General features: G+C 47.7%; 1 long non-coding RNA gene across 1 annotated transcript in view; it reads right to left on the bottom strand.

Annotated features, from left to right (window-relative positions):
* LOC140192594 (uncharacterized) overlaps positions 1 to 4,463 on the bottom strand; it is a 42,845-nt gene extending 38,382 nt beyond the window's left edge. Inside the window, exons 1-2 of the long non-coding RNA XR_011884349.1 lie at positions 4,199 to 4,463; positions 3,265 to 3,367 (exon numbers count right to left, since the gene is read on the bottom strand). This is a non-coding gene — a long non-coding RNA (uncharacterized lncRNA). The remainder of the gene's footprint in view (positions 1 to 3,264; positions 3,368 to 4,198) is intronic.
* Positions 4,464 to 17,967: the final 13,504 nt, after the last annotated feature.

Raw genomic sequence — 17,967 nt, 5'->3', positions numbered from 1 at the left:
GTTGGGGGTGTGTCGGGAGCTGCGGCGGGTCCTGATCGGATCAGCGTGGACCAGCTTCGCCGAATGGATCCCTCGTTCCTGGCGGCCTACTATAACATCATTTTATGTTTGGGTGAACTTCCCTCCCCCCTCAAGCACCTTCGCATGATCTTGGTACCTAAGCACTCCGGGTACCTGTCCTCTCCTTCTGATTTTCATCCCATTAATACCTCTTCAATTCTTCTCAGGGTTCTCCATCAGATCCTGGCGTCTCGTTGGTCCGCTGTGTCGGAGCTCCCGTCGATGCAGTTTGGCTTCCTTCAATGGGACGGTACGTTCGAGGCTGTCACCGTTCTGGACAGTGTTCTGAGGAGGGTTAGGGAGCGTTAACTCAACACGGCAATGGCTAGTATTGACGTTTCCAAGGCCTTCGACTCCGTATCGACTGACACCATGCTTCGTTCGGCCCAAGCGTTTGGAGTGCCACCGCCACTGGTAAGGTACATCCGATCTATTTATACTGGGGAGACCGCTCAACTGGGGGACATTTCCATCTCTGCCAGCCGTGGGGTACGTCAGGGTGATCCTCTCTCTCCGTTACTGTTCATCATGGCGGTAGGTGAGGTGGTAGCCCTGTCCGACCCCACAATTGGCATCCCCTTCGCAGATCGAACCTTGGATGCCATTGCCTACGCGGACGACATCATCAACTTCTCCGAGTCCGCGGTGATGTTGCAGCAGAAGTTGGCGCGTGTTGACGCCGCATTGCGGTTGGCTGGCATGTGCATCAACATGTCCTCTGTTCTCATCATTAAAGGCAGTCGTAAGAAGAAGTTCTCTGCGTTAGATGAGGGTGGTGTTATTCTTGGTGATGGGTGAATTAGATCTTTGGGCCCCACTGAAGAATTTCGATACCTTGGAGTCTAATTTGACTGGCGGGGGCACTGGCCTGTTAAGCGTCGTGAGGTTCTGATGCGGGCGCTGGAGAATGTTACCAGGCCCCAATGAAACCTCACCAACGGGCGACAATCCTCTGCACGCACATCATTCTGAAGCTGGTGCACAGTCTGGTCCTTGGGAGGGCCCACAGGAACACTCTTAAGGCCCTCGATAAAAAGACGTGTGCTGCCGTCCGAGCATGGTTAAGGCTCCCCTGTGACACCTTTGTGGCTTTTCTCCATGCAGGTCTGAAAGACGGTGGATTGGGGATTCCATCTCTCACTGCCTCGATCCCGATCCAGAAGGCAGGGCATATGGAGAAGCTGCTGTCCTCCTCCTGTCCAGCGCTCCGTACGATGGTGGGCCTGCCGGAGTTTGCAAAGACGATCTCGCAGTTCACGATCCCCGGAACCATCATGGGGAACCTGGTGGGCTCCAAGCGCGAAGCGGCGATGGCTTGGCGGTCTGCACTCGCGGCCAACCTGGACTGTAAATACCTACGGCACGTGGAGGTGACTGGAGAATCGAGATCATGGATCGAGTCGCCTGACCGAGCTTTCCCTCGCTTGTACATCAGAGGGTGACAACTTAGTGCCAACACCCTGGAATCGAAGGTTCAGCGCTGTCGTGGGCGTCCAGGGAGTGTGGATATTAATTGCCGTGGTCTATGCGGGGCACCCGAATCCTTGCACTGTATTATGCAGTCTTGTACTGTAAAGCACATGGCACGGTGTGCAAGGCACAATCGGGTTGCCCGTCTACTGGGCAAGTCAATTCGCCGAGGGGCCTATGAAGTGCTCGAGGAGCCCAGGATTCCAACTGCAGGGACGTGTTGCAAGCCTGACCTGATTGTTAAGAAGGGTCAGGCTGCTGTTGTCATCGACGTCGCTGTTGCTATGGAAGAAAGACTCTTTGAATCCTGGGAGTCCAAAAGACTTAAATATAGTGAGCCTTCTACGCAGCGGGCTATCGTGGTCCATTTAAGAAATATTGACTGGGACATTCGGGAGGATTGGCATGAACCCGCAGTGTTTGGTTATCACGGACTGTTGTATGTTAAATCTGCAAAGACTCTGGCAACTCCGGGACACCCTGCTTGACGCGGGCTGACGCTGCCCTCCTCGTGGTGCGTGGGTCGCCGGGTTGTTATGATACCCATATGCGGAGCGTGGGTGGCGGGTGCGGGCGTGATTGGGACACATAAATAACTGGATGATGTGGGTCTTTGTAAAGGTTCCTGGAGGATCTGGCTCTCGGGTCTAATTGTACGCTTCTGCCTGTTATCTTGGAATGTTCTATTTTTCTTTAGCTTGTATGTACATATGGTTTTTAATGTATGCCATTGTTTTCTCATGACTGTGTGCATTGATGCCAATCTATGTATATAGCTTTTAACTGCATTCCAAAAATAAATGTTAAAGGCCATCAAGGACTTTCTGATAAATATTGGCTGGGACATTTTGACATTGGGGCATTAACCAATTGTTATTGGGGGTAAAGGATTTGTCCTCATCAGGTTGTTTATCGAATTGTTAGGACCGGGCGGGCTACCGATTTGCCCGGACCGGGTTGGTTAACGAGTTGCCCGGGCCAGCTTGGTTAACGAATCATCAGGAGCAGACATGATTGGTTCACGAAATTGCCTGTTCCAGGTTTCTGAAGAATTGTCAGGGCCAGCCGGGCGGGTTAACGGTTTGCCAGGGCCCGTTTGAAGATATTCAATGAAGCGGGGGTGCTGCAATTTCGCCATTTCACCAGCAGCCAGCCTGTCGGACAGGCAGGCTCATTCAAATCTGCCAGCAGCCAGGGCACACGGACGGACTGGAGGGAGGGAGGCATTCAATCGAGCCAGGGATGGATGCCCGGCTACAGAGCAATGGGGCACCAGCACAACAGGGCCGGTGCTCCTGCACCCTGCATCCTCATCCTCCCCGCCTGCACCAAACGGCCAGAATGCTGCTCTCCTGACCAGAGAGACAGACCAGCTACAAGCATCACCACCTCGCCACAGCATCAGCAAAACTCTGCCTACCTACCCTGGCCTGGCCTCCTCTGTCCGGCCGGGCAGCAGCTGCTGCAGCTGAAGCTCTCCCTCCCTCGGCTGGAAAATCTCCACGGTGATGCGTCTGCATGCCTGGCCTGCCTGCACTGTGAAAACTTCACCTTGTGCCCCCCAGCCCAGCCTCAGTCATTCCATTCAAACTTTCCAATACACATTGGCAGTGCCGTGCATCTCCAGCCTCACTGGAAATCACGCCCCAAACTGGAAGCACTGGCCAGACAGCAGGCCACTTCAGCATTTTCCAAAGTCACTCACTCCCTCAAACGTCTCATGCTTACACGTACCTACTCGGCGTCCAGCTTTGGCGCACGTCTCCACAATTGCCACATCCATCCACGTCGCCGCGCTTCACGCAGAGCTGTTTCACAACGAAGGCAGATCCAGTTCCTGTTTCACAACGAAGGCATAATCAGTACCGCTTTCGTTCCACAGCGCTCGCCCACTCCACCACCGTGGGATGCCGGGCAAAAACACACCTGCAGAGCAGTGGGGCACAGGGCCCCCGTCAGTCCACGACACACATTTCCTCCCTCCCTCCTGTTTCTACATGCATGCAGCCACCCCACTGCATAACCAGTCAGTCTGCTCAGGCGTGAGCAGAGAGGCATAATCAAGGGCCTCAGCCCTTGTCCCATTACTGCCCTCTGTAGATGTTACCTGAGCTTGGCATATCCCTCAGCATTGCGTGAGTGTCTGTGTGGGTGAGGGGAGGAGGGGGGAGAGAGACACACACACACACACACACTCTCACACTCACACACACACAGACACACACCACACACACAGACACACTCAGACACAGAGACACACACACAGACCAGACACACACACTCACACAGAGACACACACACACTCTCACACTCACACAGACACAGACACACACCACACACACAGACACACACACTCACACACACACTCTCACACTCACACACACACAGACAGACACACACCACAGACACAGACACACACACACACACTCTCACACTCACACACACACAGACCAGACACACACACTCACACAGAGACACACACACAGACCAGACACACACACACCCTGGTAAATAAAGGTGGGGCGGGGGAAGACACTGTCCGATGATAACCTGTGCAGACACAAAGTCTGCAGCTTCTGTGAGCTGAAACTCAAGCCACTCAGCCATTGTAACTGCACATGAAAATAAAGACACAGAGGTGTGAATGGCTCCGGCTTGGCGAGCTCACCCATTGTTTCTCCTCAGCCGACATCCTCTTCTCCCCAAGCTCGCCAGGAGGCTTTTCTGACCGCGGGCTTTGGCGACGTCGTACCGGTGTTGAGCGGTGCACACGGCCTCGGCCTTTCTCGCCGGCGCAGTCCCCCGCGGAGAGGGCAGAGCCTCCGAAGGAGACCGTTCGGCTGGATGCGCCAGCCAGGGCGCACAAAGCCGAGAGGCGCGCTCTCTTCGCCGAGTGCAGGGACGGCCATGAGGGGCCGAGCGGCCTGTCCCGCTCCTCCTGCAGACAGGACAGCGTGACCGGCCTCCCACAGCCAGGAGAGCAGGGCAAGTTTACGAGCTGGGAGCCGGGGGGCCAGGAGCCCTGCGCGGTAGCTCGTGCCAGTGATGTAGCCCCTCCCAGATGATTGGTGGATGACTGGCAGCTTTACATAGCCGCTGACAAGTTGCACTCATGACGGACCAGGTAGGCAACAGCCGTCCGGCAGAACGACCGGTCCCAGACAACCTGGAGCAGGGCTGCCAGCGGGGCAGGGCAGCAAGGTCTTTGCCAGGCCTCCTGCCTCAATGTAAACGTCAGAGGCCATGCGACACAAGGGGCGAACCTGATATGCTGCTCGGCTGTTTGGCTAAGATGAAATGCACTGGTGAAAAATCCGATCGCCAGGAAATCACCCGGGCTATCTTCAGAAACGTCTGGGTATCCAAAATGGAGTGGGTGAGGCAGACCGTCATCCAGAAGTCCCTGGACAACGGGGGCAAGAATGTCCCCAATGTTGCCCTCACCCTGATGGCCAGCTTTGTGTGTGGCTGCATCAGGTTGTGTATAGAGCCCAGTTATGTGGGCACTACGTTCTACTTGTGGCCCTGGCTACGAAGGATGGGTCTGGCCCCACTCCTGTGGAACGCCCTAGTCAGCTGGTCGTTGCTGGCATACCTGTCCCACGTAGCAAAGTTCTTCCAGGAGAACGCCTTTCAGGCAGTGGTCGGCACGAAGTGTCCTGCAGGCCCTGCAGGAGAAGGACGTGATGGACACACTGGGGTGGTTCCCTGAGCAGACTGTCCAGTTCATCTGGCAAAATGCCTCATCGCCAGATCTCACCAACAGGCACCAAGACCTCGCCTGGCTGGCGGTGAGAGGGGCCCTCCTGTACGCCCGGAATGTTGTCCCCGCACCCCACTGCCCACGGGAGGACTGCAGTGAGGAGGAGTCTGTCACCCACCTCTTTGCACACTGCCAGTTCACAGAGAGGGTGTGGAGGAGGATGGACGGGCTAGTGTCACGTTTTATCCCCAGCAGCTGCGTAACAGAGGACTCTCTGATCTACGGGCTGTTCCCGGGGACGCACACGGAGACCAACATCCGGTGCTGCTGGCAGATCAACAACTCGGTGAAAGACGCTCTTTGGTCAGCCCGAAACTTGATGGTCTACCAGCACATGGAGATGTCAGTGGGAGAATGCTGCCGACTGGCACACTCTCGGCTGCAGGAGTACGTGCTGAGGGACGCACTGAAACTTGGTGCAGCCACCGCAAGGGCCCGGTGGGGAAGGACCACAGTATAGGTTTTCTCCACCCGTGGGAGTGGGAGGGGTCGGTTGGCGGGGAGTATACCCCTCAACAATGATATGGTAAGGTGAACAACTAGAGTGCCATGTGGGTGGCTATAAATATGGATATGGACTGAATATAATGGAAACGTATGTAAAGGATGAAAAGTTATTGAATGGTTTATTGTATATATTTATTTTTGAATAAAGTTAAAAAAGTTAAAAAAAACTCTTGGCTGCTCTGGATCAGTGGGATGCAGGGTATGTTCTTCAATCAATTCATCAGTGCGAGCCCTGGCAGATCAGTCCGTGTCAGTGCCTTGGGACTGAATTGAATCAATGTTTGCACGATGTGTTTTGGGCAGTTGTGTGTCAAGCTTCTGTCATTACTTGAGAGCCTCCAAGTGAGACAACTGATCAGATTCAAGTTCAGAGTTATTTATTTCTTTATTTATCATGCACTTCAAAACATACAGAGAAATGAGTCATTTGCATTAAAAACCAACATAATGTAAGGATGTGCTGTGTGTTGCCACACATTCTGCTGCCAACATAGCGTGTCCACAGAACTCAGCAGAGCAACGCTAGCAACAACAACTCAACAACACACACACATACCACCTCCCACCCCAGGCCCCAGGCTGCCTCTGGGTCTCCAGCCTCCAGTGGACTCGCAGGCATCAAGCCTTCAACTTTCTAGTGGACTCACAAACCCAGGGCTTTGGCCATCGATCCTTGACTTCCGGACTTGTTAAGTTTGGTCTTCAATCTTCAGGCTTCGATCTTCACTATCGACGCTAGGATTCACCAATGACGGGACCCCATACACCAGGCCTCGAACTTCAGACTCAATGACTCACTGATCCAGGGGTCACTGGCCCTTGCGTCTCCTGGACACACAGACCTCTGAACCCAGGACACATGGACCAAGGGAATTCAATGAGCTGGTGGGGGTGGGGGTGTGGTCATTAGCCCTCTTCCACGCTGGACTTTGTCCATGATGCTTGCTGACCCAATATCTGTCCATGTGCATTACTGGCCTTTAACCGTGGAGCTCTCCAACCTGGACTCTGGCCTGACCTCTAACTCTCACACATCCCTATCCCTGAGCCCTAACTCCTCTCTCTGTCTCCGAAACCATCCCTATGAACCTAAAAAACAATTCAGTCTGAACTGTGATCTCAATGAACATTGCAGCTTGGTGCCTTCTTGACCAAAGCAATCGGCACCGCTTTCCCAGTGTGGACTGTGCATCCTCACTCAGATTATCCTCAATTACCTGACGCAGGGTCTCGGCCTGAAACGTCAACTGCACCTCTTCCTAGAGATGCTGCCTGGCCTGCTGCGTTCACCAGCAACTTCCATGTGTGTTGATCCTCAATTACCCACTGGTTGGCAGATTCTGGCTGTGGGCATGTCCAGTGGCATGCTGGAGTACTGTTGGATTTTGCCATACTAAGCACTGGTTTAGAGGAAGACTTGGGTTTCTGTTGTACCTGTCAGGGATCTCAAAATACTGTACAGCCAATAGCACATCTTTCAACGTTCCAAGTAAAACTTCATTATCAGAGTAGATACATGTCACCACATACAACCCTGAGATTCTTTTTCTGCAGGCAACTGTAAACAGCATCAATAAATAACAAACTGTACAAATGCAATAAATAAGGAGAGCATGAAATAACAAGATAAAGAGACTTTAAAGTGTGACCATCAGTTGTGGGAACAGCAGAAATACGATGAGTGCAGTTATCCCCCTTTGTTCAGGAGCCTGATGGTTGAGGAGTAGTATCTGTTCTTGAACCTGGTGGTGCGAGCCCTGAGGTACTTGTTCCCTCTACCTGATGGCAGCAGCGAGAAAAGAAGATGGCCTGAGTGGTGAGGACCTTTGATAACAACTGCATATCTTGAAGCTGTAGCTGTTGTGAAGTGGGAACTACAACACTGCAAGCCCCCACATTCAGCAAAGTGATGGCTTGTTGTGATGATGTTGCTTTTATTTGTTTATTTTATTCAGAGATAACAGGCCCTTCAGAGCCACGTGACCATGTACCCAATGTAAATTGGGGACTACTTTGTCGACCACCTCAGCTCCATCTGCTAAAAGTGGAATTTCCCAGTGGCCAACCAGTTTAATTCGTAAACATCAAGAGTCAGACGGCACAGGTTCAATTCTGGCACATCTGTACGTTCTCCCCGTGACAGCGTGGGTTTCCTTCGAGTGCTCATTTCATCCCCCATTCCAGTTGGTAGGTTAACTGGTCATTGTAAATCGTCCCGTGATTAGGCTAGGATTGAATCGGGGGATAGCTGGGCAGCGTGGCTCGGTGGACCTATTCTGCACTGTAATCTTAATAAATAGATGTTCAGAGGTATCAAGTTGGCCCACTCCTCCTCTATAGTGTCGAACAAGTTGTTCTGGTGAGTTGACATTAATGTACCAGCTACTGAAGATGACTGACAAAGAACTTTGGCAGGCACATCACAATTGACTTGAAACGTTTGATTTATGGAAACTGGCCAGGCCAAGACGACTGATGCTGCGATACTTATCCCGGACAGCTCCACTTTGCATGAAGGCATAATCCATGACTAAACTACCACAATCTGAAAGACCAAATATAATTCATGCATTCCTTTTCAAAACGCACGATTGGAGCCAGATTTTGTGGATGAAGTGAGTCCATCTGGGAAGCAACATCACAATCTTTCTACCTTTGTCTACTAGCTTGCTTACTCGAAAGTAGGGAATCCACATTACACTACCAAAGACGGTTCATGAAGCAATCCCTTTCACATCTTCGTTTTACTTCAGAGGCTGTCCTCTCCAATCTGGTGACTCAATTTTGGGCTGATCGGGCGCTTTGCTGTCTCCAAGCGCTTCATAAGCCCACGGTCGACTCCACGTCTCACTGATTAAAGCGCTGAAGAAGATTGAAATCAAGTCAGGCGCGCAGGGCAAGCGAGTATGCAGCGCCGTCTATCAGCCTCTCGCTGGCTGCTGCTGGAGAAGGCACCAGCTTGTGGCAGCCTCTCATTGGCTGTTCCCGAGGGAAGGGCCTCGCGCTCAAGTGAATCTCCCTCTCTCCCCCGATGCTGTTGGCCGACGGTACCTGAGCATGCTTTAATTGAAGTAGAGTTCGACTCATTCAGGTTTATGATGTGCTCTAGTTTCTAGTTCCATTTTATCTCTCTATGTGATGATACGCTGCTGCAGACACAATCGCTGGACAGTGGTGTGGCTGGGTGGCCCGACATCCACCCCAGTTTCTCTGATGAAAGATCCGATCAAGAGACACATACACGAGAAAAGATGGAGCTTATTAGGCAGTCAATGATTCCTTAAGGTTGTCATGGCCAGGGCCGGTAATGGGGATAAGCTCCCACTACAGACTAAATGCTCCTAATGGCATGCACCTCAAACAGCCTCTCACACCAGGTCCAGCTCCTGGCCTTTGCATGTGGCTGACTGACAGCAGAAGGCAGGTCACTGACACTTTAAAACTGGTCACTTCGGTCAGATGGGGCTCATGGTTAGCAGCTCATCTAGGAGAAGGAAGACTCTGATCTCAAACCTCCAATGCCTTGCGGCTATACCCACTCACGGGAGTAAACCCCGAGGGAAAAATCCGGAGCCGGATTCTCCCAGGCAGTCCTACGTTGAGTTCAACGCTGACTGGCAACTCCTGCGACGCCACTGGTACCAAACTGTATCGGTCTCTGCCGATCCTTTGGATTCATCAGATGCGTGGAGAGGGGGAGCCTGCTACACGGGCACCAGCTTGCTCTCCATATCATACTGCCCTGGCTTACGTATCACGTAGACAGCTGCACGTAACATCCATGGTGGACCCTGACCAACGGAGGGCCTCGGGTTAGGCAGTCAGTGCTACAAACGTGAAGAACACCATTCACTCTTTTTCACAATCTCACAACCTTTCAAGACTCTTCACAAGCAATGACGTGCACTTTGTAAGGAGCAGCCACCATCGAAACATGAAGTCAAGTGGCACACAATTCCTTTCCATTTGCTGTTATCCAGTTCTGGGATCAGATCAGGATGCGGAAGGGGAGGCAAGCTGGCATGCTGTTCTCACTTGGAGAAGTGTCACCTGGATATGTGGTACGACATTAAATAGAGTCATTGAAAAGCACAGCGCAGAAAAGGCCCTTTGGCCCCTCTCATCCATTCTGAACAATTCAAAATGTCTACTCCCATCGGCCTGCACCAGGTCCATAACACCACCACCCCCCATATCCCTACTATCCACGTACCTATTCAAACTTCTCTTAAATATTGAAATTAAAACTGCACGACCACTTGTGCTGGCAGCTCGTTCCACTCTCATGACCCTCTGTGTGAAGAAGTTTCCCCTCATGTTCCCCTTAAACTTGTCACCTTTCACCCTTAACCCATGACCTCTGGTTGTCGTCCAACCCCACCTCAGTGGAAAAAACCTGCTTGCATTTACCCCATCCATACCCCCCCATAATATTGTACCTCCATCAAATCTCCTCTCAATCTTCTGCATTCTGAAGAATACAGTCCTAACCTATTCAACCTTTCCTTATAAGTCAGGTCCTCCAGACCAGGCAACATCCTTGTAAATTTTCTCTGCATTCTTTCAACCTTGTTTACATCTTTTACAGGAGTTCAAAGTTCAGGGGTGTTCAGGAAAGGAGTCGCACCTCTGATGAAGGGGCTTGTCGTGTCCATTCTGGGGCAGCTCACTCATCTTTGCTCCCCACCAGACACTCATCTCTCATCCGTGGCTGCAAGCAGCCATTTGCACGTGACAGCAGTCTCATACTACGGTGAGATTGGGACAAGCCAGTCCTAGCACACAAAGTCAGCCTCAGCGGACTGGGCGGGTGTGATCTACAGTAAAACCCAAAGGCCAGGAAGGTGGCTCTGCATCGCTCCGTGGAGAGCGAGGGGCATGAAAAGACACAGAAAATGTCCTGGTCATCCACTGCAAACAAGAAGACCCCAGTTTCTTCTGGCGCTTGTTCATACCACTGGACCCAGACTTCTGAGGCCGAGAGAGTGGAACTGCCCCAGTACAAAAGCTTTTCCATTTTAAAAACTCTCCCGCACAGGTTTCCCATCATCGTCAGACAAAATGTGCAACCACCATGCATACTATACACAACCTTGACATTTGTCTCCTTACAGGCAGCCACAAAGCAAAGGAACCCAACACAACCCATTAAAAACAGAAAACCATCAATCACACAATGCGCACGAAAAGAAGACAGATTGTGCAAACAAGAAAAGGAAGCAAATAATGTTCAGGACTGTACTGCAAGATGCCAGGTTGTACAGCTGGATCAACGGCTCGTCTCCACTAGGAAGGTTACAGGCACAGAATGCAGTGTCATTGCCCAGAACAAGAGTCTATTAATAAAGTAATTGATAGTTGTTTCTGCTGCCAGAAAGTTGTCACTGTGCTTCACCAACAACATCTTAAACCGGATGGAAAAGACAAGAATGAGAATTCCCAACCAACCTTTAACTTTGTTGGCCCCAGCTGCTCACACTTCAGCCTCACAATCTTTCAACAGGTTTTGGAAAGCAGGAGCTAGATCATTTTCCGCAATTTCAGGACCCACGGTTTTCAGAAGCTTTAAAGGCAAGAGAAACTAAATGATTAACAAAGATAGAGCGGGTTTCAATAGCAGCAATCTGTGCATTAACACGTGAACAGAGGAATCACAAAGACAACACCATCTTTCTTTTCCACGCTTGTCTCGCTGCTGCCATCAGGTAGAAGGTACAGGAGCCTCAGGACCCACACCACCAGGTTCAAGAACAGTTACTACCCCTCAACCATCAGGTAGAAGGTACAGGAGCCTCAGGACCCACACCACCAGGTTCAAGAACAGTTACTACCCCTCAACCATCAGGTAGAAGGTACAGGAGCCTCAGGACCCACACCACCAGGTTCAAGAACAGTTACTACCCCTCAACCATCAGGCTCTTGAACAACAGGGGATAGGTACACTTATTCGATTGAGATGTTCCCACAACCAATGATCTTACTTTAATTATTCTTTATCTTGTTATTTCATACTCTTGTTATTTATTGCTATTTATTTATATTTGATTTGCACTTGATCTTTTATTGATCCTGTTCACAGTTACTATTCTCTAGAAATTGCTGAGTATGCCCACAGGAAAATGAATCTCCAGGGTTGTATGTGGTGACATGTACAGGTGTCCCCCACTTTTCCAACGTTCGCTTTATGAAACCTCACTGTTACGAAAGATCTACATTAGTACCCTGTTTTCGCTTTCAGAAGGTGTTTTCACTGTTACGAAAAAAAAATCAGCGCGCGATAAAAATCAACGCGCAAAAAAATCAGCGGGCGATAAAAGGCAGCCGCACTCCCCCGGATTCAGAATGGCATTGCTTAAACACGAGCCTCTGAGCAGCCGTTTGCAAGATGAGTTCTAAGGTATCGGAAAAGCCTGAAAGAGCTCGTAAGGGTGTTACACTTAGCGTAAAACTAGACATAATTAAGCGTTTCGATCATGGGGAACGAAGTAAGGACAACGTGAGCTTGGCTTGCGGAAGCTGACGAACATGATGTTGAAGAGGTTTTGGCATCCCATGACCAAGAACTGACAGATGAAGAGCTGATGCAATTGGAAAAAAAAAGGATAACAATCGAAATCGAATGTGTAAAGATAAAGTACGACTTTAATTTTGAAAGGGTACGTCAGTTTAGGAGATACTTGCAGGATGGTTTGAGTCCTTACGAAGAACTGTGTGATAGAAAAATGCGTGAGGCTCAACAGTCAAGCAAGCCTTCCACATCAGCCACAGCAGACGATGAACCTCGACCTTCGACGTCAAGGCGGGCAGAGATAGAAGATGAGCTGCCTGCTCTAATGGAAACAGACGATGATGAGATGACACCCCAGTGTCCCACCACCCCAACCCCCAGGCCATGGACAGATACTGATTCACGGAGAATGCAATGGTAGCCGGGAGGCACACAGCACAGCTTTAAGAAAGAAGCCGAAATAAACAAGCTAATTAATTAGGTGATGCCTACACGTAATTGTCGGCCCAGCTCAGAGACGATGCAATCGGAAATCAGCACTGATCTGGGCCGACAATTACGTTTCGGGCGGCACTTAATTAATTAGCTTGTTTATTTCAGCTTTTTCTTAAAGAGGTGCTGTGTGCCTCTTGGCTACCGCTGCATTCCTGCATGCTTCGTGGCAATGTATCGCTCTGCAACCTGGAGGGTGGGGGCCACTGCACCATCCAAACTCCGACTCAGCCTAACACACCATCATCAGTGTGCTCGGCGCTGCCTTCCCGATTCCGGTAAGTGATACTACACTGTACATACATTATTTCTACTTTGTATAGGCTGTGTATTTTTACGTGTTATTTGGTGTGATTTGGCAGCTTCATAGCTTAAAGGTTACTGGAGGGAGTGTTTCTGCCAACAGCGCTTGCGTGAGATTTTCTGCCGACGGCGCTTGCGTGAGATTTTCGCTACGGAGAACAGTGCCGGCAATGATTGTGGAAAAGTATTTTTACTTTATATAGGCTGTGTATTTATCATATCATTCCTGCTTTTACTATATGTTACTGTTATTTTAGGTTTTATGTGTTATTTGGCATGATTTGGTAGGTTATTTTTGGGTCTGCGAACGCTCACAAAATTTTCCCATATAAATAAATGGTAACTGCTTCTTTGCTTTACTACATTTCCGCTTACGAACCGTTTCATAGGAACGCTCTACCTTCGGATGGTGGGGGAAACCTGTATGTACTTTGAAAATATCAACTTCAAAATTGAAAATCTGAACTGTACTTTAGCTACCGACTTCATTCCAAGATTAGTTTATATGTGGTCTTCAGCATAGAAAGTGCCTTTTGTTATGGTCTGTCATTAGCAATGATAGCAGAACATTATAAATACAATAAACTCCGTACAGTTATAATGCAATTGTTTTCCAATGATGGGTTGGTGCCAATTTCACAAGTGCTCTGGCAACCTTTATCTTGTCCTGGCATATTCCCCCTTCCTTTCCAGTCCTGATGAAGGGTCTCGGCCCAAAACGTCAACTGCTTATTCACTTCCTTAGATGCAGCCTGACCTGCTGAGTTCCTCCAGCACTTTTGTGTGTCTTACCTTATATAGAGCTTATTTTTGAACACGGGTTAGTTATCTTATAAAGACAAACAATATAAAGTCTTTGCCTGTTCCAAGGGTAACAATCCTAAGCTGACAAAATGGCTGTGTTGTCTGTGTGCTTTTGAACACTGGTCCATCTGTAATTTGCTTTAATTTTTGATCAGGTTTACAGTTTTGAATTATGTAATTTTATCATGGGTGGCGGGGTGGAAATACATCTCTACCAAGAGAGGTGTAAGGCGTTCCTTCCCTCCGCTAGCCTGCAGGTCACCCTTGGGCAAGGTGTAGCACCTGCTTAGCCGACCCTCCCCCCCAATCAGGGTCACGTGAAGCCATGGGGTAAGAGGAAAGAAACCCAGAGAAATGTTGCCGTTGTGTTCAGATGTTTATCAATGAGTGGATACCTCATGCTCTGGTAAAGAAATAAATGAGGAGGGAGAAAAAGGGAATGGTTAGATAAATGATGTCCATTTAGAAGCAGCATTCTTCAGTGTTACCCAGGTAAAACATGGTCATAGTCATAGTCATACTTTATTGATCCCGGGGGAAATTGGTTTTTGTTACAGTTGCAGCATAAATAATAAATAGGAATAGAACCATAAATAGTTAAATAGTAATATGTAAATTATGCCAGTAAATTATGAAATAAGTCCAGGACCAGCCTACTGGCTCAGGGTGTCTGACCCTCCGAGGGAGGAGTTGTAAAGTTTGATGGCCACAGGCAGGAATGACTTCCTATGACGCTCTGTGCTGCATCTCAGTGGAATGAGTCTCTGGCTGAATGTACTCCTGTGCCCAACCAGTACATTATGTAGTGGATAGGAGACATTGACCAAGATGGCATGCAACTTAGACAGCGTCCTCTTTTCAGACACCACCGTGAGAGAGTCCAGTTCCATCCCCACAACATCACTGGCCTTATGAATGAGTTTGTTTATTCTGTTGGTGTCTACAGCTGTAATGATCTATCCTTGATACTACATCCACAGATAAACCAGCTGCTTCAGTACAGATTTTACACTCATACAGAACAGAAAGATTTAATCTCAATGCTTTGAGGTGGGACCGGAATTTTCTGGCCTTAAGAAACGGAATTTTAAGTTTCCATAGAAAGGCAAAGTTGAGAAAATATTGTCGTTGATGGCTCTGAATCCGAAAGTATGGTACACAGACAACAATGTGGGCAATTGTAATCAGCTAGTTTCTCAGGTCAAAAAAACAACTAAATAATGATATTTAATCATTAAACAATGTTTCTTGATTGTTAAATAATGTTACCCTGATCGGTATTGTTTGCAATTAACTTATGTAGGCAATGTGCCTTATTTTGAAGATTTGGATTACACTGCGGTGAGAAAAGCACGGAGATTTCAGTAAATCGGAGTGTTTTCCCAGGCTAGGAAAGTCTAAGACGAAAGGGCATAGATTTAATTGGAGACTCAGAACAGAACAAGCTGGTCCGGCCCTTCAAACTGCACCGCCAGTAACCCACCAACTTGTGCAACAATCTACAATGACCCTTTAGCCTACTAACCGGAATGCTTTTGGACCGTGCGAGGAAACCGGAGCCTCAACTGCCAACAGCCTCACTGAATCCTGTGAAAAAGATGTTCAAACCGGGTTTGAGCTGGTTCTTAATTAAAACACAAAATTAATTTACTGAAGTTAATATTAGGAAGAACTAATCTAATCAAAAAAACCATAAAAATAAATACTGACAATATAACAATTGTTTCCCAGATGATATCCATTCAGATCACCTAGAAAGTAGCAACAGGTTTCATTACTTTGCAATGTGTGCTGGAATCTTCCCAGGATACAAGTACTGGACTGGAGATACTGAACTTGTAAGTTATAACTGCTGAAAAGGCATGTTTAATTGGGGCCCATGCAACTGTCCGAGGCTACACCTTTAGTTTGGAGAAAGTGGGAGAAACCTAAGTCAAACTTGAGAGTAAGAACTAGTTCTACCAGGTGAGGAATGATGGCGATGAAGGGGAACTGATAAGGTCTGTTGTCTAGAAAGAAGCAGAACTTTAAGGACTTCCTGGAAGGGGATGAAAATGTATAAACACCAAATCCATAGTGAAAATAAAGTGATCTGGGCCAGGCAACTGTAAGTGATTGAAGTGATGGAGAGATTACAGACCAGATAATGTTCTAAGTGTCGGTTGCCAGAAAAACATTGGCAAGAACTCGAGGAAGAACACTTCCTACTTCTTTTTAAAATTAGGACAACATTATTTGTTACATTGATAAAACCAGACAGGCTTCCGAATACCATTGCATCTCTATTGGTAGAGTAATCCTTCAATACCGTACCATATGAATAGCCTGGACTGTGGGACTCCAGGTCAGTCTTACAAGAGATATTGTTAAGCCTGGAAAATTGAAGCTATGGAGGAAAGATTGGATAAGTTTGGGTTGTTTTCTAGTCTTGAGATGTATAAAATTGGGAGGATTAAATGGCAGAAATGAGAAGGACTTATTTCCTGAACAGGGGGATTAAAAACAAACTGAGGTGCATAGTAACTGCGAGTAGTATTAAAAGTATTTTCACTCAGAGGATGGTAGAGGGATCTGAAATACTTCCAAGGCATAAATTCCCCTCATATTTAAAAAGTAAATGAATATCTGAAGAGATGTGATCAACTGGGCTACAGAGCCTGGGGTCGGACGTGGAATTAGAATGGGTAGCTCTTCTCTCGACCATCACAGATACAGTTCCCATCATATTTATTCTTATGGTTCTGTGAGCTTGGCTTAGGAAATAGGCAGGTAGGTTTTATTTTCAGAAACACAATTTAGTTGTTCAACTAATTTTTGAAAGTGTTTATACTTGTAAACTTTCAACTTAAAAGACTTTCTTTTATCAAGTTTTTTTGGAATGTGTCATCTCAGGTGTTTACAGAGAGAACATTTTGAGATGCAGACGTACCCTTTTTAACAATGCAACTCAATGACACATTAGATCCTTCACCCTTTCCAGCTCTTTGCAGATTCAGTCCTGAAAACAAAAAGCAGAAAACTAATTTTGAGTTTAAGAGCTTGGCAGATAAATATCATATTGTCTTTGGAATTTTGCAGTGACAAAGGATCGCAGATCGACATTGTAGACTGCTTTTCTTCTCACAAATTCTGCCTGATTCCGTGCATGTTACAGCAAGCTACTCACAACATTTCTGAGCCAAATCCCAGAGTCTCAAAAGCACAGCAAATGTTACAGATTATCATTAAACTGCAGAATAGAATGAATTATGTCACTGGATGGAACAGTCAGCTATTGAAAGAAAACCTGCTAGAAATTTAGGTAAACTTTTTGAAAACAGAAATCAAAATATCACAGATGCTGGAAACGTAAAGAGAATGACAGAAATATTCAGCAGGTGAAGCAGTGTCTAAGAAGAGAGAAACAGAATTACTGAAATAATATTTCAAAAGTCACTGTCATTGTTTCATGCTCCACCTCCTCAGTAGAAATTACTGTACTACTCTTTAAAGAAGTCTGCTAAATAAATGAACAACAGTCATGTTCAACCTAATTTTTAAAAAAGTACTTTCAATAGGGGAGAAGGCATCCCATTATGTTTAACTTATAAAACAGTGATACTACCAATATTCTGAGAAGTCTTTTTCCAACTAAGGCTGTATTGCCCAGTGACATTACCTTTGTAGAGAAAGTGGTTTAGCCTTGGGCTTCTCAGCAGCAATGGAGGGAGGGGTTTTGATTTGTGGTTTGCTGGAACTGGACACTTTGCTGGAGTCCTTTTAATCGATTCATCACAGGACTGGTAATACAAGAGAAAGAAAAAGGTTAAACGTTCAAAGGTTCATTTTACTGTCAAAGTATGCACGTACAACTCTGATACTTGTCTTCTCCAGATAGCCCTGAAATACAGAAAGACCATGAGAGTTGATGAAAGAAAAGACACCAACTCTCCCCCACCATCAGAACGAAAAAGAAAAGAAACAATAACAACCCCCGACTCCCTGACTCACAGAGAAAAACAGCAACAATAACAATCTGCAATCCCCTGACTCACAGAGAAAAACAGCAACAATAACAATT

The sequence above is a fragment of the Mobula birostris genome, unplaced genomic scaffold (assembly GCF_030028105.1).
Source record: "Mobula birostris isolate sMobBir1 unplaced genomic scaffold, sMobBir1.hap1 scaffold_181, whole genome shotgun sequence".
Lineage (NCBI taxonomy): Eukaryota > Metazoa > Chordata > Chondrichthyes > Myliobatiformes > Myliobatidae > Mobula > Mobula birostris.
Note: the sequence above shows the minus strand (reverse complement) of the source record. Positions and strands in the feature narration are given on the sequence as shown.